The sequence below is a fragment of the Lithobates pipiens genome, unplaced genomic scaffold, assembly GCF_037356315.1.
Source record: "Lithobates pipiens isolate NorthernLeopardFrog02 unplaced genomic scaffold, aLitPip1_a1.2 Scaffold_23, whole genome shotgun sequence".
Classification (NCBI taxonomy): Eukaryota; Metazoa; Chordata; class Amphibia; order Anura; family Ranidae; genus Lithobates; species Lithobates pipiens.
This window is the reverse complement of record NW_027507785.1, coordinates 312,189,431-312,215,428: the sequence shown is the minus strand read 5'-3', so window position 1 is coordinate 312,215,428 and position 25,998 is coordinate 312,189,431. Positions and strand designations below refer to the sequence as shown.

The following is a 25,998-nucleotide window of genomic DNA, read 5'->3' as shown; positions in this document are numbered from 1 at the left end:
TTAGAAAGTTTGGAGACCCCTGATCTAAATGAATGAAAATGCAAATTTGTAACTTGGAAAAGCAAAGCACACCTCTGCATCTCTCACCACTTCATATCCATGAAATTAGAACCCGGTTTTTCAGATTAGGTGACTGTGATTAGAACCCTCCATGGGGTTATTTAAATCTCGGGTATCTAGGGTTTGGTGTTCTCTTTGCTACTGGTAAATGTGGTACTATCATGTCTATATTTGCAAATAAGGTGTACCATATTGTAACATGCATATGAAGTCAACTCGTTGATCGGACAACACTCCACTGGACTCATAATGGAAAACGCCATATAATAATATGAACAAAATGAAACGTATATCTGAAAAGTCCCATATAGATAGTGAAAACCAATGTGTAATGCAGACAGTTCATATATCTTCTCAGTGCTTCTGGTGACCCACCACCTTCAGGTGCAGTGCCTGCTCACCTCAAATATCTGACCCCACTACAGAGTCTAATATGCCTTTTGACAGATTCCTCCTCTAGGAGGTGCAGCAAGGGCTCCTTTTCTTCCTGTCCAGGGGTATGGCTGCAACCTTTTCCTCTTCACTCCTCAGGCATTAACATAATGAACCGTAAAACAAAGCAGTTTTCACACATTTATTGTAAACCAAAACGGTTTAAAAATACTCACACTGGTAGCTACTTTGTGATGTCACAGGCTTTGGCTCCTCCCACCCATACACGTTACGTCCTCAGATTGGGCTTCTTCAGTAGAGTCAAATATGGCACACCTTCTAGCACTAATTTAAATTTAGTTTTCGTTTTCATTTATCTATATACCTGTTGCTCTGCACTTATTTTATATATATATTTTTTAGTAGACTTATTTTAGTGAGCACACTGGGTAAGTGTTGGTGGCAATTCATGCCTGGGTCACAAGGCATATTAATTTAAACACTTTTGATGCAGGTTTGAGTTGGTGGTTTGCGCTGATTATTTTTATTATATTGAAAAAGACCAGGCTTTCCAGAACCATGTGCTGTGGCCTGATCAATCAAGGATAGATTTGTTTGGCCACAGTAACAGTCTACACGTTTGAAGCAAACAGAAAACATTTGAGGAGAAGGGCATCATACCAACTGTGAGGCATGGTGGAGGAAATGTTATGGTTGGGGAATGCTTTGCTGTTTTAGGGCCTGGACATCTTGTAGTCATTGAATTCTGCTTCATATCAATTCTGCTAGATCAGAATGTGAGGCCATTTGTCTGAAAGTGGCAGATAAGGCAAATGGAATCTTTCATTTCGATACTGTAGTACACCAATAGCTCTTTTTTTTTTTATTATTATTATAATACATACAAACATATAAACAAATAATATGTCAGATTATTCCACATTGTATCGTGAAATAAAGCACACAAACCAAACAAACCTTGCACCTCTTGGACTAAAATAACATATAATAAAGAGAACATAGTAGGAGCATGAATACATTCTACACATCAAATTGAGCTCCCCTAATATCTATCATCAGACTATGGCAACTTTCTTTATGCAGCAAATTGTCTTTCTTTTACGTTCTTCTAATACCCTTCTGCCTCAGCTCTTTGATCCCATCTATCACCTCTACCTTCACTCCTCTCTACTATGTAAACCATCATATAATTCATTACTAGATTCTATCCAACATGACCATATTTTTGGGGTGTACCTCTATGCTTGTATGTTACATTTTCTCTTTTAAGTATATAATTAAGTTTCTCAACCCATTGTTTTTGGGTTGGAGGATCAACGGATGTAAAATAATTTTACGTGCTAAATATAGGGATCTTATCCACATAGTATGCATCTCTACTGGTAATGCTCCATCAGTTATTATTCCCAATAGTGCAAGTTTGGGCATCCCTGTTATCTCAGTGGAGAATAATGAGCTTGGGGTTATAAATAAATTTTCCCAATAACGATGAAGCTTTGGACATCGGCAGAGCATATGGATGAGAGAGCCATTAAATACCATCGCGGGCATAGTGGTGGTATATATTTTTCCCCAAACATAGAGTTTTTGTGGAGTATAATGAGCCCCATGTATGATAAAAGCTGAGATAGCCTTTGGGAGGGCGAGAGAGATGTCCTAGGAAGTGTTTCCAGGGTACGTGTCCAGTCCTCCTCATCTAGATCCTCTATACCAGTGATGGTGAACCTTGGCACCGCAGATGTTTTGGAACTACATTTCCCGTGATGCTCAACTACACTGCAGAGTGCATGAGCATCATGGGAAATTAAGTTCCAGAACATCTGGGGTGCCAAGGTTCGCCATCACTGCTTTATACTATATCTGCTTGCCACCGGGCAAGACTATTTTTATGTTTTTTTACTATTCTCTATTATTTGTAAGTTAGAGTAAAGATCTCCTATTAATCCTTGTTTCGTACAGGCAACCAAAGTCTTTGTTAGTATTTTAGAGTGTTCATACTGTAATTGGATTTTTGAGCTTTGGATTTGTAATGCATGACGTATTTGAAGGTATTGGAAGTTATTGTTCGTTAACTGATAGCGGTATTTTAATACATTAAAAGGAAGTAAAACATCCCCTTCGTATAACTGGTACAGAAATATTATGCCTGCCTTTTTCCAAACTGAACTTTCCGAAAGTCTAATTCATAAAGATAATAATTACCTCATATGGGCATATGTTTCATATACCCCTTATGTTGAGTAATATTTTGTCCTGCTTCCCATACCCTATGAATCAAGTAAAAAGTAACTAGACAAATAGATCTAATTGAGAATGGCTCAGAAAGAAGAACTGGAGGATTTAGGGCTGGCGTAGGTAAAGTCCTGATTTGACACCCAGTGTAATGTTTTGGGGAATTTAAAACAGGCAGTTAATGCAATGAAACCCACAAGTATTTTGCATGGAGATTCAAAAATGTGCTTCCAAAGACTAATAGTCAGGAGTGCAAAATACCTGAAAAGAAGTCATTTCTGCTGAACGGGGTAATACCATCTTGTGAGACCAGGGCTGTACTTTATTCACACAATGCCATTATCTCTATTGATATTTTTGTTAAATGAATATTAGATTTTCTGCCAGTATACAGTATCTAGGCATGGTTTGATTGAAGATCTAATGTTTGCCTGTTCAAATAAGTCCACAATTTCCATTGGGTGCACATAGTTGAAGTGAACCAGCACTTTAGCAGCTCCTACTTACCTTCTACTTTGGTCCCCAACTGCTCCCTGTCAGAAGTGAAAAGAAATGCTTCTGGGTATAAAAGAAGCATGTGACACCCCTCTTCCTCTCACGTGATAGTGCCAGTGCTAGGTGATAAGCCGTTTACATGGGTGCAGAGAAAGAGTCCTCAGCCTAAGCTCCACCTCAGAACTTGGTGCTTCCACAGGATTTTTTTTCTCTCCACTCCATGGAGCAGTGGGGGAGCAAAAAGGAGATACTGTAAGTATAGATTGTTGCGGGGCACCATTAAAGTAGCATTGAACAGGTTCCCTTTAAAAAAAAAAAAAAAATTTTTTTAAAAATGTAATTTTTCAGTGGCAATACCAGTCTAATTTAAGGCCTTGTTCACACAGGGTGTATAATCGAGGGCCATGCCTACCTGCAAAGGGATGCGCGGGTGTTGTGTGCATCCACTTGGAGGCAGTCCCATTGATGTCAATTGGAAAGTAGCATCTGCACGTACACGGCTGCTGCTCCCACTATGACATCTGTGCACTGTGTGCATTTGGTTCCGTGCACCTGCACCCACATGGAAGCACCAATTGATATCAATGAGACTGGATGCACAGAACAGCTGCGGGTAAACGCAGCTCTTACAGGGGATATGCATTGATATGCTCCGTGTGAACAAGCCCTAAATGTATCAGCAGGTGAAACTTCCAGTCCGCGAGTCAGGCTCCATTCACACTTGTGCAACTTTGGATATCAAAGTTGCATGACGGGTCGTTCCCCATGTTTTCCATTGAGAACCATTCATATATGTGCGACTTAAAGCAGAGCTCCAAGCTCCTTCAGAAAAAATTTAAAGAGGGATTCCACCTACAAAAAAAATATTAAAAGCCAGCAGCTATAAATACAGCTGCTGACTTTTAATAAATGGACACTCACCTGTCCCAGGGTCCAGCGATGTCGGCAGCCGAGACCGATCGATCGCTCGGCTCTCGGCTGCTGCCGCCATTCTCGGTGAGGGAATCAGGAAGTGAAGCGTTGCGGCTTCACTTCCCGGTTCCCTACTGCGCACGCGTGAGTCGCGCAGAGCAATAGGAATGGTCCGCGCTGTCTCTGGGACCCTTGTGTGTCCCAGCAGACAGCGCGGTGGGGCAGGAAACAGCATAGACTCTCGTGGGAGTCTATGCCCGGAAGTGGGTGCAAATACCTGTCTTAGGTATCTGCACCCCCCTGAAAGGTGCCAACTGTGACACCGGAGGGGTGGGGGGTTCCGATGAGCGGAAGTTCCACTTTAGGGTGGAACCCCGCTTTAAGTCAGCAGCTACAAATACTGTAGATTAAACAAATGTTAGAAAAAAGGTTTGAATTATGAATTATGTTTTACATTGAGTATATAGTGGTGTCTGTCATTCAGCCTCTGAAGTTACTGTAGACTCAATACATCCCAAACAGGAGGGGACAAGAAAAATTGGGGCTTATTGAATGACAGTAAACACCGGTGTAATAGTATCAAAAACAACTATTTATTGATAGAATATAAAACCTGAAGGTAAATGGAAGTGACACGTGCTAGACTAGCCCAAATCATGTAATGGCAGGCCACATTGGTCTAGCCACAAACATAAGCAGACATGTGGGACATGAACAACATAGAACAGATTAAACAAAATGTCTGGACGCCAAGTAAATCGGTGTCAGTTCACTCGGTGTACCGAGTATTTAGCAACCGCTATAAGTAGAACAGACTGACACCGACCCCCCTGGGGGCTCGAGCCCTGGGAAAACGTGGGTAAGGGATGGAAGGAAAGGGATCACAAAATCAAGTCATTACTGTGTGTGGGGAAAGAAATGAATGGCAGAGCTGTTATCAAGTCAATAGTGCCATGATAAGTAAATTCTCAAAGCAACAAATGTATCCATCCAAAATCCAGGTTTCAATAAAAGCTTGAATATTGCCAGATTGAGGAATTTTGCTAGTATAATGAGTCCACTGTAGACATTGACTTAGAAACAAGAGCATTCAGAAAGTGGCAATGCAGAGATAATACTGATGTGTTGCATGCGCCATACATTACCAGTCCCAACAGCGGTTTTAGGATCAGTTAGCATGGTTCAACCTCCCAGGTCGTGCAGCTCCGCTTTACCTACATCTCATAGTGTATGGTGGGACCTCCCGTACAGGTATCATGTGGAGGTGCACTGCTTTATGGCCGAAAGAATCCTGCTTCCACTGTAACCCCTACAGAGACTGGAGTCGATCCGTGGGGAGAGAAACTCCCTTACTGTCTCCCATCCTCCTTGAACAGATGATCGTAACCCATCGCTCGCTCAGCGGGTTAACAAAAGCCACGGCGGATGTTGCTGTGGCGTGGAATCCGGGCAGAAGTGACATCAACGCGTTCACAATGCTAATGCGTAGCTTCGTCCAATGTGCTAGACTAGTCCAAATCATGTAATGGCGGCAGGCCACGTGTCACTTCCATTTACCTTCATGTTTTATATTCTATCAATAACTAGTTGTTTTTGGTACTATTACACCAGTGTTTGTTTACTGTCATTCAATAAGCACCAATTTTTTGTGTCCCCTCCTGTTTGGGATGTATTGTGTTTACAAATACTGTAGCTGCTGACTTTTAATATTAGGACACTTACCTGTCCACGAATCCAGCGGGGTCTCCATCCAAGTTGAATTTTCAATCGGCTGTTGGATGCTGTCGCCACCATCTCCACTAAGGGAAACCGGCTGCGCTTTGTGAAAGGCCCGGCGGCGGGGGAAGGAGGAGGGGGGACCGAACTTTCTGCTGACTTCGCCACAGATTGATCAGCCGGAAGTGGGAGCGGGTACCTGTCAAAAACAGGTACCCAATTACGCCCCCCCGCTGAAAGGTGCCAAGTGTGGCAGGGGAGAGAAGCAAACCAGCGTAACTTCCCCTTTTGGGTGGAGCTCCGGTTTAAAGTTGCAGTGACTTCAAAGTAGTTCATTCACTACTTTGTTCGGACTTTCATGGTACTTGAGGGCCATAGACTTCAGTGTTCACCCTAAAAATATGCATTAAAGTCGTACCTGAATGTGATATAATGCAAAAGTTGTCCATTATCACTGATCAAAGTCGTATCCAAGTTACACCTATCCAAAGTTGTGTCAAAGTTGCACTCCAAAAGTTGGCGCAACTTTGGAGTCCTAAAAGTGTGACTGGAACCTCACTGGTCATCTTCTACTAGTACCACCCCACCTTTTATAACTACACACACGGCACAGGGAGCCTGTTTTTACATAGCTTATTCATTCATGTTTGATGTAAGTTAATTCAATGTTCTAATATACACTTTGACAGATGGCTATTTTCAGTAGTGCCTTTTTCCATATGTCATATGTATCAACTGTTTCTTTCGAAAGTTGGTGCTCTTAAAAATAATAATTTTGGCAAAAATAAGCACGTTGGAAAAGTTGGTAACTTGTATTAATAAATAGATTTTTTCCAGAAGGAACGGGTCCTGTTTAAAGAGGAAACCACAAACTGAATATGCTATTCAATTAATTTGTAATATTCAAAGCAATATCCCCCTCCTCCATCCATGCCTCCCATGCTTTACTTTGTTGAGAAATCACTTTGAAAAACAACCCCGGAACATGTTTAGCCACAGCCATCTTTAGTAAGGGCGTATCATTTATTTAGCATTTGCTTCCTGGAATCCATCTGCCCATAGCTCAGGCACGCAGGCAAATGGGCGTGCTTAACAGAGAAAAACCCTCCTCCAGATAAAAGAAAAAAAATGCCCATGTATGACATTTTTGCCTAAGCCAGAAATCAGGAAGCAACTGAAGACATATAAAACAAAAAACAGTTAACAAGTAAATATAATTTACCTTCCTATCTATTTAATAATGTTTACAGCATAACGTTAAAAAATAGTTCATACTGAATGCGTTGGTTTAGTTCCACTTTAAGGTCTTGCACTTTGTTCGTCATCGGCACGATGGCTGCCTAGTTTTCATGGTTCCTAGGTACACTGCTAGCAGCTTTAGCGCTGCTACATTTTTTCTTTATTCCTATGTATGCTGATTGCACACAGGATGGAGACAATTGCTCTTATTTTGAATGCACACCTGTGCTTTACTGGTTGCATCACAAGCATTTATTTTTGGGGCCGTGTCCCATGGGCAGCAAGATCTAAAGGAGTATAGACATTTTGGACTGGCTAGAGAACAGTTTAATCTTTGGAGATACATTTACACAAGCAGGGTATGCTGACAGGGTTGAACATACAGGCAGATTTTCCACTGACAATGAAAGTGTTCCAGTCTTCTGTTTGGGCACTGTCTGAGTTGAGGTTCTGTTAGCGTAACTATTAGCAACATTTCAAAATGAAATGACGGGTATGATGCACTCTGTTGCTAGCATTAAATCCACTGCCTTGATTGGCCAGTGGGGAACGACGCATGCGCGCATAGTTGTTTTTATCAGCACAGAGGTGTGCAAAGTACACTGAGCTGTGCATACGCGGCTCAGTGTTTTTTTTCCTAAGGGAGATTGGGAGCAGACAGGTATGTCTGTTTTATTGCATAACGTGGAGGGGGGGGATTTGAAAGCTCTGCAAAGAAACCAATCGGCTTCTAGGTTTTAGCCATTGTTCGCACAATTTCAAACCTGCATCTCAGTCCACCTTCGGGGGCGATTTGAGAGACATCTGTGCGGGTTCCTGCACAGATGTCTATTGAAATCGCCCCCAAAGTCGCCAAAAGTAGTGCAGGTAGCACTTTTGTGAATCTGCGTTGCAAAGTCGGTGTCACATCGATTCAGACGTTGTCATTGCGGGCAATAGGCTCCAGTTATGCCCAATGGGAATGTAGGCTTATTGTCAAAGCTTAATGGAACAAGCTGCAGGTAGAAGCTGATTGGCTACCATGCACAGCTGCACCAGATTCTGAGTGCTCCAAATTTAGTAAATCTCCCCCAGTATGTCTCTTCTGCAACAAAGATCCTACCTGCTTTCAATTTATGATTTATGATTTTTGTTTCTGCTTTAACACAGTGGTTTTTGTTTTACTGGTCCCCTCTCTATTACATAATTTAGTTGCCTGTTGCCTGCTGTTAATTGCCTTTTTTTTTTCACTTTATTTGTTGTCCGTGTTTGCAAGAGATTTGGGCTTTTCCTACAGGGTTTATGGATATTTAGGCTCGGTTAACACTAGTGCAGACCGTGCATTCCAGTTGCAGGTATCACATCTATACCAGCAACCACATCGCACTGCTTTTGCGAGACTGTCACTTATTCTGAATGGCATCCCCACGCATCTTAACCCGTGACGTGATTGTGAGTGTGGAACCAGCAGGGAAGCTGCATGATCGAAAAGAGCATGCTGTTATTTTCTGCAGCCGCGTTTTTAATAAGTTGAATGGACATTTTTTATGTGCTTCACGCAGCACAGCAGCCCATTCAAGTGAATGGGCTGCTGTGCCTGAGCAAACTCTGGCTGCAAGGCACGCACTAGTGTGAACCGAGCCTTAAAGCGTTTATTACCCTAAAAAAAATGGATCCTGTTCTTTTAAAGCGGGGGTCTCAAACTGATGGCCCTCCAGCTGTTGCAGAAGGAAAAGTCCCACCATGTCTCTGCCTGTGGGAGTCATGCTTGTAGCTGTCAGCCTTGCAATGCCTCATGGGACTTGTAGTTTCACAACAGCGGGAGGGCCGCCAGTTTGAGACCCCTGCTTTAAAGCATGATATACAGCATAGTGCCTGTGCTGTGTCATTTGGCCCCTTGTATCACCTGAAATACCTGGCTGATCCTGCTTGGTTCTGTCCCCCTGTAAATTGACCACCGTTTATCATGGCTGATGAGCCCTGACACCATGGTCAGTTCACATGCCTCCATCATCTGCAGCTCTCTTCTGTGCTCTCCCCCCTCCCCTCCCTGCCTGTCAGCTAGTGACAGTGTCCAACTCCTGCGGGTAAAATAACATTTACATTTTTGTATAATCCTCGCTGTTTCCTAATCCTGTGTGCCCCTGTTTCTGCGTTTATATAAAAAAAAAATGCTGTCTATACCTTATATCATGACCGGCCGCCTCTCTCCTCCTCCTCCTCTTGACTGACGTCAGTGGGGGATATTCAGCCCCTCCCACTGCAGCTGTCGGATGGAGAGAGGCAGCCAGTCACATGAGCGGCACTCTGATATCGGGTATAGATGTGATTATTTTATTTTTTTTATTAGACGCAAGATTATATACAACATGTATATATAGTGGCTTAACAACCACTTTAAACAGCATTTTATATTCTTGGCAGCTCTAGAGTGTAAAATGTGGCTCCTAAATACCTGGAGGAGATGAGCATGCCTATGAAGGTTTAGGAAAGCGACTGCTTTAAAGTGTTTGTTACCATAAAAAATGGATCCTGTTCACACAGGCACTGTGCTGTTATTCATGATTTAAAGCAGGGGTCTCAAACTGGCTGCCCTCCAGCTGTTGTGGAACTACAAGTCCCGTCATACCTCTGCCCATGGGAGTCATGATTGTAAATGTCAACCTTGCAATGCCTCATGGGACTTGTATTTCTGCAACAGCTGGAGGGCCGCCAGTTTGAGACCCCCTGCTTTAAATCATGAATAACAGCACAGTGCTTGTGCTGTGTAATTTGGCCCCCTGTATCACCTGAAATACCTGGCTGATCCTGCCAGTTTCTGCCCTCCACCTGTAAACTGACCACGGTTTAACATGGCTGCTGAGCCCTGACACCATGCCTGTCCCCCCCCCCCCCCCCTCCTGCTGCTGAAGTTGCATTCAGCGTAGGTTCACATTGATGCGATTTGACATGTCAATTCACGTACCAAATCGGTGGCTTTTGCTAGCAATAGCACCGTCCGAATCGGTACAACGCCGACTTTGCGGCGCAGCACCGATTTCCAAATAGTCGTTTCTGTACTACTTTTGGCGACTTCGGGTGCGATTTTAATAGACATCTGTGCAGAAACCTTACAGATATCTCTGAAATCGCTCCCGAAGTCGGAATGACATAATCGTGTCAGTGTGATTCTAGGTTAAAAGTTTTATGCCATCCTCTGTGTTTAATAATCCTGTCTGAGTTTTATAAAAATAAGCCATTCTTTACCTGTTTTCAGAGAGCCACTCGGCGCTCACGTGACTGACCGCCTCTCTTCTCCTCCCTTCCTGACTGACGTCAGCGGGGGTTTCTTGGCCCCCCGCCCGCTGCAGCTGTCAGACAGGGAGGGCAAAGAGGCGGCGAGTCACGTGAGCGACGCTCTGAAAACCAGTAAAGAACGGCTTATTTTTTATAAAACACAGGCACGGGGGCACACAGGATTATTGAACACAGATGATGGTATAAATTGCATATAGTGGCTTATCAACCACTTTAATCTTCAGCAAAACATACCCATACTCTGATGGGAATTTCTCATACAAAGCCTAAAACCACTGGCCAGCCAGTCCATATGACTGATTAGAAAGGCTTTCCCAATTGCTATTATTTCCTCTGAGATGGGGGAGGCAGTCCCATTGGGAGTTGGGGGGGCTGCTGGCTTCCGTAGCCAAAAGCAGGTACTTGCATATAATTGCCTCTGCAGCGATCACTTGTGAGTGATCGGCCCTGGCCACAGACTTCTGCATTCAGGGCCAATCGCTGCATGAGCCATTATATGCGAGCCGCCGCAAATAACCGACAGCCACCCAATGTTTATCAAACTGCATTTCAAATGTGGAAAAAGTTTGAGTCACAGTGATGTTCCAGTATGACGAATGACACTAAACTGTCAGTGTAGCAGAAAACTGTGTGTGGAACATTGAAGCTGGGTTCCACAGTATTGCGAATTGGATGCAGCATCTCTGGATACAATTCGCAATAGCAGGAGATTGTGTCCGGCTCTCTTTGGAGCCAATTCACAAATCCCCGATGTGGCTCTGGTGCAAATTTGCACAGGAGCTCTGTGCGTCTTTTGGTCTGTTTCAGGTCTGAATTCGGCCCAAAATTCAGGCTGAAATCGAACCTGAAACAGTGAACCAGGACACACCGGACTCCTGCTATGAACCAAGCCTTAAAACGGAGGTTCACACAAAAATGGAACCTCCGATTTTCTGGAATCCCCCCCCCCCTCCGGTGTCACATTTGCCACCTTCAGGGGGGGGTGCAGATACCTGTATATTTGCACCCACTTCCGGGCATAGACTCCTGAGGGAGTGTACACCTCACCGCTTTTCGTCGGAAACCTCCCGCCAGACTTCATTTCCTGATTCCATTACCGAAGATGGCAGCGGCAGCACCCGAGAGCCAGATCGGCTTCGGGTGCCAACATCGTGGGCGCCCTGGACAGGTAAGTGTCCATATTTTAAAAGTCAGCAGCTGCAGTATTTGTAGCTGCTGACTTTTAAAAAAAAATTATAATTTCGGCGGACCTTTGCTTTAAGTAAAGATCTTGCAAATCTAGTACCATGTTACCTGCTTTACCCGCCATCAGATATGAATAGCAACGTCAGTTGTATACAAGATCCAGGTTTATATCTCAGAAATTTGAGGAAGCATTTTGTTTCTCATGCGCTCTCTGGGTGATATGAACAAACACACAGGGGGTCATTTACTAAAGGAAAATCCACTTTGCACTGCAAGTGTACTTGGAAGTAAAGTCGCTGTAGATTCTAGGGGGACATGGGGGAAAATTTAGAAAAAAACAGCATTTTAGCTTGCACATGATTGGATGATGAAATCAGCAGAGCTTCCCCTCATTTCAGATCTACCCCTTAAAATTAGAGTGACTGCACTTCCAAGTGCACTTGCGATGCAAAGTGGATTTGCCTTTCGTGGGCTTGATTTAGTAAAACTAGAGAGTGCAAAATCTGGTGCAGCTGTGCATAGAAACCAATCTGCTTCCAGGTTTCTTTTGTCATTAGCTTAAGGCTTGGTTCACATCTCTGTGTGTGTGGCTGCGGGAATCGTAACAATTTCCGCACCCGGAACCACCAGCTGTGAAAACATGCTGCTGTGTAAAAACACGCAGGGGTGCCATTCTTTCTAAATACCACCACCATGCATGTAAAATCGCAGTGCGGATGCAGGAACTGCAGGGAAATCACATGGTTAAAATGACCATGAGATTTCCCCGTGGGCTGTGTTTTAAAAAGGTGCATGCCCCTTTTTCTGCAGATAACACCGGCCCATTGAAATTAATGCCTGCGCCAACACAGCCAACAAATGCACAGATGTGAACCTAGGGTAACTGAACAAGCTTATGTTAGAAGCCGATTGGCTTCCATGCACAGTTGCACCAGATTTGGCGCAATTTCAGTTTTAGTACCGTAAATCAACCCCTATGACTCTTAACTGATTTGATGGTGAGAAAACGGACTTTGAATTGTATATACATTATTATATATCACTGAGCGACACTCGCTAGAAATGGAAAAATAACATGTTCACAGGAAACTGAATGAAAACTGGTAGACAAAACCCCCGATGTGTTCGCCTGGAGTACGCAAGCCGAGAAAACCCCAGGAACAATCCCGATCTCTGTTATTAACACAAGTACTAACTGCTGTGTCAAGTATTGTAATTCAATAGAGTTCACAGTGAGTGGTTGCACAAGCTGTAATTTTTATTTTATTTATTTTTTTCAGTTGTTAGACTTCTCCACTTATTGAAAATGGCAGCATAACACACTCATGTTTATAATTTACAAAAATTTTGAAAAATCGCAACTTTTTTTTTTTTTTTAATTTAAAATTTTGATGCTGTCTTATTCTGTGATATCCTTCCTATCCAGTAAAGTGTTATTAAACCCACTACAGTAAAATCAGTCTGTATATGCAGTAAAGCATGCTTGTTATACTCACTGTGGAACCTAAGGGGTTAATCCTCCACATTGTGTAAAAAGGTTTTTACATAGTTAGTAAGGTTGAATAAAGTCACCAGTCCATCCGGAGTGAGTGTAGGTGAGTGGCTACAATTGTCCCTATCCCTGTACATTGTGTCTCATTAAGATACTCCTCTATTATATTATTATTTATTTAAGGTACCTATATAGCGCCATCAATTTACGCAGCACTCCACACATACATCGCACACCCACATCGGTCCCTGCCCTCAAGGAGCCCACAATCCAAGGTCCCCAACTCACATTCATATAACAGTACTAGGGCCAATTTAGACAGAAGCCAATTGACCTCCCAGCATGTCTTTGGCGTGTGGGAGGAAACCGGAGTACCCGGAGGAAACCCACGCAGGCACAGGGAGAACATGCAAACTCCAAGCAGGTAGTGCCATGGTTGGGATTCAAATCAGCAACACTTTATTACTGCTGGGCGAGAGTGCTAACCACTACACCACTGTTCTGCCAATGTTTGATCCTGTCTTCTCTGATCCCTTAAAGTGGAAGTAAACTCCCCTATCATTTTCAGCCAAGGAAGCTGCCATCTTTGCCTCTGTTTAATCTTCAACTGCTATGGTACTGTACATGTGATTCGTTATGACACCAGCCATTGAATGGTTTGATAGTTTGGCTGAGAGCACAGCCAATGTGCAGTTAGCATTCCCGGCATGCCTTTTTTTTTTAACTGTTTGTTTTAATCCATGGGTTTACTTACACTTTAATTATTTCCTAATAACAGAGTCTATGGAGTCAGGCTGCACACGCTCAGTTTGGTGTGTATTGCTAGAGAGATTTATTTCTTTTTTTTTTTCTTGTTCTTGGGAGGATGCATGTGATCAGCACAGGGCCAGTCAGCACTGCCCAGACATAGGGTCAGGGGTCTTGTCTCATAGAACAGTCAGAAAACTCCTCCTACAAGCTATAACCAGTGCTTGGCTGGACACTGATAGAAATCACAAGACTGCTATATGCTGCTGATGAGAGAAGTTTTTTTTTAGCAGTCTATATTTACTAAAATTATTGCATTTCCATGTCCTGTGTACTATGGGAGACCAGATATAGTGAATGCAAGCTCGTGGGTTTAGCAACACTTTAACGTGTATTTTTAGAGCCCCATTTCAGGCACCAGGAAAAAAAAACTTTGCAGTAGGGACATCCATGCACTGCAATGGTTAAATGCTCATTAAAGCGGGAGTAAACCCGCTGACTTTTTTTTATTTTATTTTTATACACCTTTAAAGGTAAAGGCATAATGAGCTAGTATGCACCGCCTACTAGCTCATTATGAAATACTTACCTTAGAACGAGGTGCCAGCATCTCACTCGTATCTTCCAGGTATCGCAGCTCCGGCGCTGTGAGTGGCCGGAGCCGCGATGCCGTCACTCTCGCGCATGCTTGTGGGAGTTTTCTTCCCGGCAGGGTCTGGCATCTGCCGGACTTTTTGAAGTCAGCAGCTCATTGCAAGGAGAATATCTCCTAAACCGTACAGGTTTAGGACATATTTTTTTTTACCTACAGGTAAGCCTTATTATAGGCTTACCTGTAGGTAAAAGTTTAAAAAAAAATACTATACAACCGCTTTAAGTCCAGGGGTAGAGGGAAAAGCTGCAATACTTCCCTCATTCCTCACTCTGGCATGCTTCTTCCATGCTTTGCAACCGTTTCCCCAAAGTCTCTACTCTAAGGGATTCCAGCTGGGTATTTGCACTGTGATGTCATCACATAAAATGCAAGCCTCAAATTGTATATGAGGATAACAAGCGCCCACCCACCTCCCCAGAGCATAGAAGAGGTGAGCACTGAGGCCTGCCAAAGTGAGTAATAAGGTTGTCTTTAGCTAATTGGCACAGAGGAGGCTTTGGGGGTCTAATAGACCTCTGCTGTATCCTTAAGAAAAAAACTTGTCACGGAAGAAAAAAACGAGCAAAAGTGTGCCCTATCCTCCCTCGCTTTCCGACCTGTTTCCCCTAAATCTTACACACAGTCTTGTTTCCCAACCAAATCTCTCAAACATTAGGTGTGCTCCTCTTTTGTCGTACCCTCCCAGTACCTCCCCCACACATAGTCTGTCGTCAAACTCCCCACACTCCCTCGTTACACACATGCCCACCTTCAAACCCCCCACCCGCCCCTGTGCTCCTCTCCCGCAGAGACTGTCCGTCGTACCCTCCCCTCACCTCTCCTCCACATACTGCCTGTGCTTCTCTTGCACACATACTACCCGCCATCATAATTTCTGCATTCCTCCCTCGCACATTCTGCCCATCATCTTACCATCCTTGCTCCTTTCCCACTCATACTTTTTGCCTTTGTACCCTACCACAAACATCCCCTGCATATATTGCTCATGGTCCTACATTCCGCACTGCTATTTCACACTTACTGCCCAGTGTTGAACCCTCTGCAATCTTCTTCCACACATACTCCTCTCCCACGCTCTTCTCCCGCACATCATGTCTATTATCATAACCTTCCTACTCCTCTTGCTTCCCTGTGCATACTTCTTGCCGTCACACTGTTTGCACTCATCTCCTGCACGTGCTATTTCTATCATATCCTTCGCTCTTCTTTCCTGCTCACACTGCCCGCTAATACATGCCTTTGGCATTGCTTTCCGTATTTCCAGCATTACCTGTTTTGAAACATTTAATATGTACATTGTGCTGTCTCCTTGATTCTTACTGCCAGAGGTGAGCATTAGAGGATGACATTGCAGCTCCTGTGTGTAGTCACTTCTCAGCATGTCACAGAATCACCTTAACCATGAAAAAAAAACTGCCCCCATGATGCAGCATGTGCCATGCCATCAGCATGATGTAGTTGGGAGGGGGGAGATTAGATATTATTATGATTACTGCCATCTGGTGCCATTCTTCCATTGTGATATTTTCTGCGTTAGAGTTTACATGCATGCTTTTTTCCCCTCGAGCATCCATGCAGCAGAGACCTGAACCCTCGTTTTGCTCGTACTCCTCTGTTAGTGAGGATATGCACGCCCACAGGAGCCTGCTCTAAAAAAAAATGCACAATAAATTTCCTGTATTCTTTCTGAGACAAACAAATGGACTCTGAGCTGGTGGTTCACTGCCATTTGGCTGTAATCACCTGATAAAGCAGTATTGCAAAAAATACAGTTTTTTCATGCCCTGGACAACCAAGATCCAAAAGGATTAAAAGCGTAATGATTTTGGTTGTCATCGCAACAACAAAAGAGGGATCCGGTAAAACCTTGGTTTGAGAGCGTTTTGCAAGACCAGCCACATTTTTAAATACATTTTGATTTGATATACAAGTAGCGTCATGTCACAACTGAAGTATAATACAGAACAGAGGCGCCTCTAACACCCCTTTCACACCAGGGCGTTTTGCAGGCGCTATAGCGTTAGAAATAGCGCCTGCAATCCGCCCTAAAGAAGCTGCACCATTGTGTGTAGTGTGAAAGCCCCGAGGGCTTTCACACTACAGCGGTGCGCTGGCAGGACGTCAGAAAAAAGTCCTGCCAGCAGCTTCTTTGGAGCGGTGAAGGAGCGGTGTGTTTACCGCTCCTCCACTGCTGCTCCCCATTGAAATCAATGGGGCAGCGCTGTAATGCCGCCGGCAAAACGCGCAAATCCGGCGGTAAAACGCAAAGGGCGGTGGGGTGTGAAAGGGGTCTAAGTGTAGCAATATGGTTACATTTAATGAAGGCACAACATTTAGCAAGTCACATGGTTGATGATTAACCGCTTCACAACCGGGCTCCTGTATATATACGATGGCAGAATGGCTCTGCTGCACGAATCACTATATATATAATTTTTTTTTTTTTCTGTGCCTCCCTTTAAAGTGGTTGTACACCCTGTACAACCACTTTTACCTACAGGTAAGCCTATGTTACGGCTTACCTGTAGGTGCTGGAAATATCTTCTAAACCTCCACGTAAGAGATATTTACAATAAAGCTGTGCACCGATGTCTACGGCGCATGCGCCCTTTAGAAAAGGCAGATCATGCCGCTTCTAAAGGGGATCATGCTGTGATTGCGATGCCTAGTAGCTCATTATGCTTTACCTTTGCAGGAAAATAAAGAGGAAGTAAAACTCATCAGGGCTTACTTCCTCTTTAAGGGCCATAGAAGGCACCTGAGGCCACCCGCGATCACGTGCACAAGAGCAGGAATGGGGATTTGTCTGTGTGTGTAAACACACAAATCCCTTTCCTGTCAGGGGAGGAGAAACAGATTGTTTGTTCCTACTAAGTAGGAACAACGATATGTCTCCTCCCCCAGTCAGTCCAATCCCCTCTCTGTTAGATCACACCTAGGGAACACACATTTAACCCCCTGATCACCCCCTAGTGTTAACTAGAGCTGGGCGATTTTCTCCAAACAAAAAAATCTGCGATTTAAAAAAAAAACTATTCACGATTCGGATCAATTTTTTTTTTTTTGATGGACACCGCACTGGTCCTGAGGAGCTGCAGGCAGGACTTTTCAGTCGTGGCCGTGGCTTCGGCCTAGTCAGCGGCGTCCGGCCTCGCGGACTAGGCCGAAGACACAGCTTCGCCTAAAAACTCCTGCCCGCATCTCCTCAGGACCGGCGCGATGTCCATCAAAAAAAAAAAAAACTTGATTCAAATTGTGAATCAAGTATTTTTTTTAAAAATCGCAGTGTCAGCGCTGGTCCTGGTGAAAAAAAAAAATCGAATTGCTGAAAATTTGAATCGATTTGACCTCTCAACCCAAGATTCAAGATTCAAATTGATTTTTTTCCCCAGCCCTAGTGTTGGCATTTGTACCTCCAGCATAACCTGTTTTGGAACATTTAATATGTAAATTGTGCTGTCTCCTTGATTCTTACTGCCAGAGGTGAGCATTAGAAGATGACATTGCAGCTCTGATCACTGTATAAATGACAATGGTCCCAAAAAAGTGTCAAAAGTGTCCGATCTGTCCGCCACAATGTCGCAGTCCCAATTACAAATCGCTGATCGCCGCCATTACTAGTAAAAAAATGACATGCATCTATCCCCTATTTTGTAGATGCTTTTGCGCAAAACACTCAATATACGCTTATTGCGTTTTTTTTTTTTTTTTTTATTGATTTCTTTTTTTTTCCATCAAAATATGTAGAGGGGTAAAGCTGTTCACATAGACCATCGTCCACACCGCCATTGGCGTCATTCCTTCCACGCTGCGCTCCATGAGCCTTTCAAGCCTTGCTTTCAGATCGCTCTACTGCAGGGTAGTCTTCCTGATCATGATTGCAGACTGACAGCGGTGAGAGCCGGAGGCGTGGGGGGATGGTCTATGTGGACAGCTTTACCCCGGATGCCTGCAAACCTAGATGTGCCTGTTTTAATCATCAGCCACGTGAGTTGCTAAATGTTGTACCTTCATTAAATGTAACCACATTGCTACACTTAGAGGCGCCTCTCTTCTGTTTTATACTCTGTAGCTCCTGCTGGATTTTGCTTCTAATCCCCTTGTGGAGGTTTCCATTCGTGGATAGACATTTTATTGTTACACAATTGCTATAATCTTTTTATATGGACTATAAACTGAAGGACTTATGAATAAATGGTTGTGGAACGAATCATCTGAGATTCCATTATTTCTTATGGGGAAATTCGCTTTGATATACGAGTGCTTTGGATTACAAGCATGTCTCCGGGAACTACTTATACTCGCAATCCAAGGTTTTACTGTATTCTTCTAATGGGGACACTTTCAGTGAATATCCCCACTCATTGGACAAATGTACTCTTAATTACAGGAAGTGAAGGGAAATCTCAACGGGGCACAGCAAAAATACATAAATAAAAATAACCGTCAGTGGTTTAAAAGTGTATGCTGCGAAGCTACATGTGTTTTCATTTTGGCTAGAGAAAAGTGAAGAGCCCTGTCAGATTTTTTAAATTTTTTATTTTTTTTTCATTCTGTGTCATGTCTGGGACATTTACTTTTGCTTACTGCCCTACATACCTAACAGGAGTCTGAGGTCTCTCCAGAGATAGAAGATAATTCTCTCCAGAGATAGAAGATAATCCCTTGTTTTCATCAGAAAGGGTTGCCATTGGAGTATTTCCCCTCTATTCCTGTTTTATAACATCTCTAAAAGGTGGGATTTCCCATCTCTTTCTGTACCAGAAATATTAACCATCAGAACAAAAAGATAGGGTGACTCTTAAGCTGGCCATAGAAGAGTCAGTATTTTTATTTAACCAGAAGCTGACCCATTTTCCCCCCATCCACATATTCAATCCTGCTGATGTGTTATTGTATTCTGACCGCTGGGAGGCTTCCCCGCCGGCAGAATACACACTGACCAGCGCCGCCGGCGTTAGCCAGCAGCAATGATCGAGCGAAGGATTTGCAACAGGGTGATTGTACAGGAGTCAATCGACCTCTGTACAACCACAGTGCCTATACATGGAATTAAATTCATGTGATTCCTGCTGAACTGGCTGAATTTCAAATCCTCTATGATGTGATTTGTAGTTTCAAAACAGCTGGAGAGCCGAGGTTCCCTAGGCAGTTTTACCAACAGGCCTACAGACAGAAATAACCCTAAAGTTATTAGTCTGTACCATACCGCATGGTCTCCAACCGCTAGAAAGATGTGACTGATGCTCAGCCAACAAGGGTCCTGTCAAATATCCATTGCTAGAAAAAGCAAGCACACCATATACAAATGCATTGTTTTTTTTTTTGTTTTGTTTTTTTGTTTTGTTTTTTTTGTTTTTTTTTAGCAAAGCCCTATACAAAACAACCAATTTTTCTGCAATTATTTGTCTTGTCACCTTGATAAAGCAGACATCTGCATCTGTAAAACATGTTATGCTTTGTATGAGACTTTAGTATTAAAAAAAAAAAAGTTGCATTTGGAAATGGCATTCCTACTTTTGTGGCTTGCTATGGGAGCCCCCGGCAAGGGGGAGGGGCCAGGATCGCCAGCGGGGGACCCGAGAAGAGGAAGATTGGAGCTTCTCTATGCAAAACCATTGCACAGAGCAGGTAAGTATAACATGTTTTTATAAAATAAAATAAAAAAGAGCCCTTTAATATCACTTTAACAATACAGAAAAAAAAACTTGGAATGCTAATTGTACTATCTGTAGATTAAACTAAATTTGAAAATGAAATAAGTCTGAAAAAAAAAGCATAGTAACAGCAAAAGCACAAAGAGTAAAATATTGTATCTGTGTTCGTTAAAAGGTTTGTCAAGTGATGGCACAACAGTTGTCCAGTATAGCTACGTGATCTATACTGGTAAGAATTAACATTTTATTTAAATTGTAGCATGCCTTTTTTTACCAATTTAGAAAATAGTGGCCTTGCTTTGAAAGTGTCTTAATGGGAAACTGTAGCCAGGCTTCGGACATTCAAACCTACACGTTCATAACACTCCATTACTTTTAACACAAGCCATTGCTGACCTCTGTAGCTGCAGGCACTGTGAAGCAATTCATCCTCTGTGTACAGCAAAAACACCAATATTCTGCTCATCTCCTCTCCTCCTTCAGCCTGCCTGCCATGCAATATAACAAAGAGCTGGTGCTGTAATCTGTTCAGAAACCAAAGCAGAACTCCAGCCAAAAAAAAAAAAAACACAAAATTATTAATGGCCCTTTAAAAGAAAAAAAAAAATCAGGTTTAAGCTTTTAGAGTCTCTGTGGAACTTTGTAGCTGCAGGTATTGTGGAGCAATTGGTTCTCAGAGGTCAGTGAATGTTAAAGGAAACTTCTAATGAAGAAATATGGAGACTGCAGTTACTGAACTCTTTCGGGGAATATCTAGTTGCTTGTAGGTTATTTTGATCCAACTTTTTCAAAACTTCTTCACTGAGTTGAAACAAACATACAGATCCAGGTCAATGGCTTTGAAAGCACTGACATCACCCGATCAGTAAGGTAGGCTGGCAACTAGTATATCCAAAGGGCTGGTCAGCAATGGCAGTCTGCATATGTCCTCAGTACAAGGTTCCTTTATAATAAAACAATACAAAACTGTCACCCTCAATAAGCAGGATAAGGATCGTTTTTGCTACTTTTCACAATGAGGCCTACTTTTTTTTTTTTTTTTTTTTTTTAGGGTCGATCTATCAATAATAATTGCATTATAGATGGGGTTTTATGGGCTGAATCAACCACTGTCGTCTTGTACCTTGTGAGTGTGCATTCCCCCTTATAGGTTCCACCTACTTAGTCTCCCTATCAGGCAGAGTTGTATGCAAATATGTGTCTGGGAGCTCAAACATGGCAACCTCACCACCAGAGAGCACTAGAGATATAAGAAGCCATTAGTTTTAACTACCTAGCTCTCATATAAAATATTGTGTTTTTTTGTTTTGTTTTTGTAATAGAAGCTGTGTTGACTGTGTTGACAATTTTTTTGTTTGTTTGTTTTGTTCTTTATCAAAATAACAAACATGCTTTTTTTTTTGTTATGCTTTTGCACAGAGCAGCCTCAATCCTCTTCTTCTGGGGTCCCCCATCGGCGCTCCAGGCCCTCACAAAAAGCCGCTTTCCATGGGAGCACCCGTGCGTGCTCACTTCCGAGTCCCCGTCTGCGTTTATTGACACGGAGCAGATGGTTCAGCCCCTCATCTAGCCCCCCCCTCCTCCCCCCCCGCTCCTGTTTCACAGCATTTGATTTGCTATCAATCTGCCCAATGAGCAGGGATACAGCAACGAGAGCCACTGCTCTCGTGCACATCGCTAGATTGGATCGGGCTTAGGTAAGATAAAAAGCCTGATCCAAGCCTCGGTTCCACTGTCTTGGCCCCCAGAAATCCTGCTGGTTGGGATTGCTCCCCTCCAGGCTACATCAGCTGTTTGGACGCAGCTGTGCAGGGATTTGACGCCATGCCAGTGTGGATGGACATGTGCCTTACTTCCCAAACTTTTACGTAAGTGGATAATGCACCTGTTTTGTATTAAAATGTTTACAGTTCTAACCTAGAGGTGCCTCTGTTCTTCTCTTTGCATATTTGAAGTCTGCTCTCAACTGCCCCCTAAAAGGCCGCCCTGGTGTCTGGTCTGTTAAAATACACACAAGTCTCCCCTCGTCATCTCTCCGCTTTTATGTGAACACGGAGTACTCCACTTCAAGGATCCATTGATGGACTTTTGTATTAATTTTCATACTATCTCAGCCGGCTTCCCCGGCTCTCTTCCATGGTCATCTCCTTTCCCTGCTTGGTGGCTTTAGTCTACTCCCTCCTTGGCAGCCAATCAGAAAGCTTCTCCTTTCGGCCAATCGGGAAACGAGTCTCACACCCACGCTTCCTGATTGGTGAAGAGGGGATTCAGTGTTAGAATAATGAATGAACATTCACTGTTCTAACACACCTGGGTGGGCTCCGAGCACAATGCTCTATTTTGAAGCCTATTAAAGCACTAATCTGGCTCTAATCAGGTGCTTAAAAAAAAAACTCCGCCACTGTAATTCATGCGCCTGACGTCCTGAAAGGGGCCGGACGCATGGAAAGGGGAGGCGGTGCCAGTGCGCCCTTAATGAATGGGGCCGCCCCTGCTTACAAATATGTGGCCACACATGTGGGCACCTTTTTGAATCCTTGCTATACATGGCAGTGTTAAGTTCGGAGGAGTTAAAGTGAACACAGGCTGGCCTTTCAAAACTCATCGAAACCCCATTTATTCAGTTGCATGAAATCATTTCTAGAAATAGAATATTAGAATTACTTCGACCATTGTTCCCCAAGGTCTCTCATATTTTTCCTGGTCTCTGTGACATGATCATTGTAAGATAAATGGAAAAATGTTGTACATGATGTTCCCTGATTCAGCGCATTAGATTACTGGACTGACTCTGAGCAGACAAGCACAAAGTCATTTTTAATAGTCTGTTAATAGAATCCTCTGTCTTCCCAGCATTACAATTACAGGACAGTGTCTAGATTGTATATCTCTTTGAAAAGAACTTAAAGCAAAACTCCAGTTTTACTAGAAGGGCATAAAGAAATGTCTTTTAGGGACCTTTGGGCTTGTGGTGTTTGCTACATAGCATTTTATTTTTACGTTTCAGGTACTTGTATAGCGTCCTCAAATTCCATAGCACTTTACAGATGTATTTTACATTTACATCAGTCCCTGCTCTCAAGGAGCTTACAATCTAAGGTCCCTAACTCATTCATATTAGGGCCAATTTGGACAGAAACAAACTTACCAGCATGTCTTTTGGAGTGTGGGAAGGAAACCAGAGTACCTGGAGGAATCCTACGCAGGCACAGGGAGAACATGCAAACTCCATGCAGGTAGTACTGTGGTTGGGATTTGAACCGATGACCCTAGTGCTGCCAGCCAAAAGTGCTAAACACTAAACCACTGTGCTTTTGACATCAGCTACCGATGCTCCTGAATTCCTTTGCCTGTGCAACTTGACCTCCATATGAGTGTCAGAAACCATCAATTCAGGCCGAGACAGAATTACAGTTAAATCATTCTAGTTTAATAATAAAAGTAAAAAGAACAAACATAGTCAAAACACAGCCAAAGTTCAGTAACCAAAAATGATAGTCAGCCAAGCCAGAAGTCGGGGATCACTGTAGAGGAACAGCAAGCAGGATCTGGAGCCAGAAGGGATGTCAGCAAAGCAAGTCTTGAACAAGATTGCAGGAGATAGTCTCTGTGATGTTGACCAAGGCAAAGGCAGAGCTCCTCTGGACTGGACGGCTTAAGTAGGCAGGACTGACGAGCAGGATATCATCAACAGCTGGATAACTGTGGAGAGAGATGGGAGCTGGCAATTAGCCGACAGCTGAGTGGCCAGTTCAGAGAAGGAAGGGCTGAGCCCAGCCCTGACAATGAGCTGTTTGAAGCTGCAATATTTTTGCATTCCCAAAGATTTGCAAAGGGAGAGAAGAAGGTCTGACATGAACAAATCCCTATCAAAACAGACCTTAAACATTGCAAGGATTTGAAAGGCTTTAACGGAGATGCTTTCCTGCCCCCAATTCTGTAGGTTTTGACATTCTTTAGCAAACATGTAGTGTTTCAGGCTCGACACGATGAGATTTTGCAAGCGTGATGGAGGGGGGGGGGGGGGGGGGGCATTTTTATATTCTGTACAATTGGCTGCAATTTTGGGGAGAGCAATGAGCCAATTAAAGTAACAGTGAGATGATTATGGAAAATCCTACCCAACCAAATTCTCTTGCAGTTTATATATCTGGCTACAGATAACAATAAAAAGGCACACTATCTGACAAGTAGTGGACACCAATCACACCGGTATAGAATAGGATTTCAAAACCATGGGCATTAATATAAAGTTGTGCCCCCTTTTTTGTTGCATTTATGAAGGCCCCCACTCTTCTAGAGATGCTTCCCACAAGATTTTAACCACTTAAGGACCTCCCAGTAGCAGATTTACTGCTTTACAAGGCGGCCTTCCTGTCCTGTGCAGGATTACGTGTGTGTGTGTAATATAAATATATATATATATAGTGCGTGTGTGTATATATGTGATTCTGCACTTCTGCCTAGGGGGCGTGCTGCTTCTGCTGTGATTAATTACAGCAGAAGTTGATCTGCGGGTGCTGGTCACCCGCCAATTGTCAGGCAGAGCTCTGTTCTGAGTGTCTGCCTGTAAACAAGGCAGATCTCTGTTCTAACGGGGGAAGGAATGGTTTCTGTGTTTCTGCAAAGCAGGGACTAAAATCCATCTCTTCCCCAAGTAAAAGCAGGACATACCGTACATAAAAACACTGGCTAGGTACACAGTTAACCCTTTGATCGCCCCTGATGTTTAATCCCTGCCAAGCCAGTGTCATTAGTACAGGGACAGCGCATATTTTTAGCACTGGTCGCTGTATTCGGGTCACTGGTTCCCGCAAAGTGTAGGTGTCTGATTGTTTCCCGCAATTTTGTAGTTCTGAATACATATTGGCCTAAATTTAGGAAGATTTTTTTTATTTTTTTTATTGGATATGTCTTATAGCAGGAAGTAAAAAATATACATATTTTATTTTTAAATTGTCTGTTTTATTTTTTTTTCTTTATAGCGCAAGACGTAAAAAATGTAGAGGTGATCAAATAACAACAAAAGAAAGCTGTAAAAAAAAAAAAAAAAAGAATTTTATTTGGATACAGCGTTGCATGACTGTGCAATTGTCAGTTAAAGTAATGCAGTGCCGTATCGCAAAGAATGGCCTGGTCATAAGGGGGGTAAATCTTCTGGAGGTCAAAGTGGGTCTATAGGACTGTGTGCCCATTCAGCCATTTGTAAGGTCAGCTACTGATTCTCTAGGTGTTTGTATGGGTGTTGTGTTAAAGCATATCTAAAGCTAAAAAAAAAAAAAAAATCTATATAGCGAGGGCGTTGATCCTCACTATTTCCAAAGGCTTTTAGTAAAGAAATCTTAGAACTCCTGTTAGGTGTTTATTGCTGTCTGCGCCCCCCGCTTGGAAGATTCATGTTCTCTTTTTGTTCGGGGAAAATCTAAAATTTTGCAATGTCACCAGAACAGGAATAGAGAGGAAATCTTCCAATGGGGACACTAGTTCTGGTGACAGCTGTCTAAGGGGATTTCCCTCAGTTTAGAAATATTTCCTCTTGCTTCCTGCTGTGTCTACAGGGGAAAGGAAATTGGATACAGAAAACAGAAAAAAAGACAGTTTATATCCATTACCTGCTCTGTCCAAAATGGGAAGTTTTGGCTTTAAAAGAGAAGTATGGGAATCTGCTTTTTTGTAGAATCATACCATAGCTGGATCTGTCCCTCGCTGGGTTCTTAGAGTTTCCAGAGCAGAGAGCTGGCGACTGTCAGTCACCAGCTCTCTGTTCTGCCCCCCCCCTCTTCTCACTGGAGCGCTGGGCTGTGGAGAGGGCGGGAGCAGCCGCTGAGAGGCTGAGCTGGGTGCCGGTTCAGGCATGTGGGCAGATCCCAACCATATGGTTGTGATCTTTCCCGAGCCTGGACCGGCTCTGTGATGTCAGCAGACAGCGGACTGCAGCT

General features: G+C 43.3%; 1 protein-coding gene across 6 annotated transcripts in view; it reads left to right on the top strand.

Annotated features, from left to right (window-relative positions):
* Positions 1-25,998, top strand: part of SGIP1 (SH3GL interacting endocytic adaptor 1) — a 250,209-nt gene that overhangs the window by 193,295 nt on the left and 30,916 nt on the right. The gene's annotated exons all lie outside the window — the stretch shown is intronic.